This window comes from Priapulus caudatus, unplaced genomic scaffold (assembly GCF_000485595.1).
Source record: "Priapulus caudatus unplaced genomic scaffold, Priapulus_caudatus-5.0.1 Scaffold228, whole genome shotgun sequence".
Taxonomy (NCBI): Eukaryota; Metazoa; Priapulida; class Priapulimorpha; order Priapulimorphida; family Priapulidae; genus Priapulus; species Priapulus caudatus.
The window spans coordinates 500546-503690 of NW_014577289.1; positions in this window are offsets into that span (position 1 = coordinate 500546).

Genomic DNA, 3145 nt, shown 5'->3' on the forward strand with positions numbered 1-3145 from the left:
CACACACACACACACACACACACACACACACACACACACACACACGCGCGCGCGCGCGCGCGCACACATGCCCACACACGTGCACCCAGCTTGATAACTGCTGCTATGAGCGACATACCATGATCGCAGCAACTCTGACAGCTACCGTTTCCTCGCCACCTAGTCGATGGAATTGCGGTTGCACCTTATCTTGATAAGACACTCAAAAGCTCTTTCGACAACTCTCCCCAGCGCGCCATATAGCCTACCGCTAGAACATCTGCTACGATGACGTATTGCACGCGTGTTTTTGCACGTACAGCTGCTATTTGCCGTATTCGTAACAACGTGTAACGCTAGTAACGCATGGATTACCGGCAATTAAAGAAAAATGCCGACACTGCATATTACGCGGCTACATTGCTCGCATTGTGCGACAGTACCTCTGGTACGAATCTGTCTGCAAAAATTTAATATCTGCAAAAAGGCATGACTCGTTTAGGGGTTTTATTCGAACAAATGCGCATGCGCGATCATGTACGCTCTTGTTCTTCCTATTATGATTTGTTTAAACATGCTAATTTCATATCATAAGAGGAAATGATTATGATATTATGAAAGAGCGAATCTCTATTCGCGAATTACTATACGCTCATATACTTTTATACTGTCAAATAATTATTATGGAAAGACAAAAATGTTTATTTAGTCAAGTTACTGGTAGTTTTTGGTGTTTTATCCCAACATCTTCTATTATGATTATTCGAGACACAATCTTTCACTTTAAGGAGAGCATTTCCACAATCTATGCGAGAATATAATAAACCTTACCAAAAACGCATTTCGTACGCCTCATATACGCTTAATTCATTAGCTTTAGGCTGAATATACTAATAAATTAACATAACTTCCCAAAATACGCGTAATTATTATCAGATTCCGCAATCATTTTATTTTTCTCGATATATGCGTCTGCTTACGGGTAAGCACAACTAATCGCACTGACAATATCTACATTAATCCATGCCGCCTGAACAAGGTCACAGCAGGGTGGTTGGTGGGTTGGAGGCTTACCTACCTTAATTGATCCACGCAGCTCTTAAAATTCTATCATCGACACGTAAGCGTAAAATTAACCAGTGAGAGAAGTTTCGTGTTCGTGATATGTTATATATATATACGTCTATTTGATCGCTGCTTGTGACAGTGTACGCGCTAGTATCACTGCGTAGTTCACAGCCATGTATACATGACCAGTCCAGTGAAGACGACTACCCTCGCTAGTACCAGCTGTTGTTACAGGAAACGGTGTATGCAGATATAAACACAACAAATGTGTCGTATACCTTTTATTAGATTATATTAAAACATACCAAATTGTATAATATGCTGATTTATAATACTAGTATTAGTTGCGGCAAGTTTAATAAGATATAGGAATATGACAATTAATGACCCTATATCACATTTTCAATTTAATAGCAGAGCCATTTACCAGAAACATTACATACTTAACGAGTAAAGGATTACCATACCAATTAGAAAGATTAAGTTTAGTTTATTAAAATAAAATGATGAAACGAGATAGCCTATATATGTGTGTGAGTTTCTGTGTGTATATATAGCAAATAAGTATATAAATATTTCCATACCATGATATATATATATATATATATCATAAGGCGATGACGACTATCTTGGTCGATCTACGATCACAATTAACGCAGCGGAATCAATACACGTGAGCAGGGTTTTAACAAGATTTCTACACGTGCGGAGGTTCCAAGCAAGCTATACACAAGAAAGGGGGAATCGATGTGTTGAGAGAGCAGAGGAGGCGGAGATGGGTTTATGGGAGAACATGAAGCTGCCGCTGCCGTGTCGTCGTCCGCGCGTCGCGTTTCGGACGCAGCAGGGATGCTGCGATGGCAGGGATGCTGCGATGATGCTGTGGGGATGTGGGGAGGATGCGGCGAGTTCCGTCACTTCAGATCGCACCGATATTGCGGGGTATCGCAGCGCGTCGGTACTCGATACGCCTGTAACAAGATGAAGATCCTAAGCCAAGCAAAACAAGCCATGGATCAGAGTCAGTCGTCGGCGGCGGCTGTTTTGTGACAGATCGCGGCACCGAGAAGCGGTATACTACACACCCCGACCGTGAAGGAGGATGAGTGAATGTGTGTGTGTGTGTGTGTGTGTGTGTATGTGTGTATGTGTGTGTATGTGTGTGTGTGTGTGTGTGTGTGTGTGTGTGTGTGTGTGTGTGTGTTCGTGGTAGTAGTTATAATCACCATCACGAACTATCCATCGCGTATAGAAAGTCTTAACACACACTAACAGGTATTTATCTGCACTCTCTAAATTCGAGATGGCGAGATTGACGATAGTTCTCCTGGTTATTGATCATCCTGGTTAATCATGCACTGCCATTTTCACATTTTCAAAAAATTAAAACACGTACGACACACATATCTCCTATTTTGTCCGGAAGAAAAGTAAAATAATTTGCTTCTATTTAGATGATTACCACTAACCTAAATCGGCTTGCAACTTGGGGTTTAATCGAGTGAGCTTGCAAATGACCGAAATAGTTAGTTAAATTGAGGAAAAGTGAAGCAATTTCCTCCTTGAAATGCGTAATATGAGCGGACGTATCTACACACTTCACACACACTTCACAGATATATATATATAACACGGCTCTGTTGAACAACGACTCGTTTCAAACCGTGCGTCTCACCAAGCCAGGGCGTGTCGAAAGAATATGCTATACTATCTCTAGAATACAACTATAATTATGATGAAGCTATTTAGCACGGACGGTATATCGAATCGTATCGAATCGAATCGAATCGTATATATATCCAATACGAATATTATTATAGTCGAACAGTACGAACGATTTCCATTCGTGTTTTTTCAATTCGCCATTTGTGTTACTTGATGGTTTTTCGAAGAACTAGAACAGAAGTCCGATGACAGTGCGAAGGAAGAATCGTCTCCTTGCCTTTTGCTAAGCGCTTACGAAAGCCTCTGTAAGTTCAAGCGTGCACGCCTCCTTCGACCACCCTCCCTCCACATAACCTAATCCAGACGCATATTCTGTAATTCACTCAAACATTTACCCCCCACCCGGCTCTACCCCCAACACCACGTCCCCCAT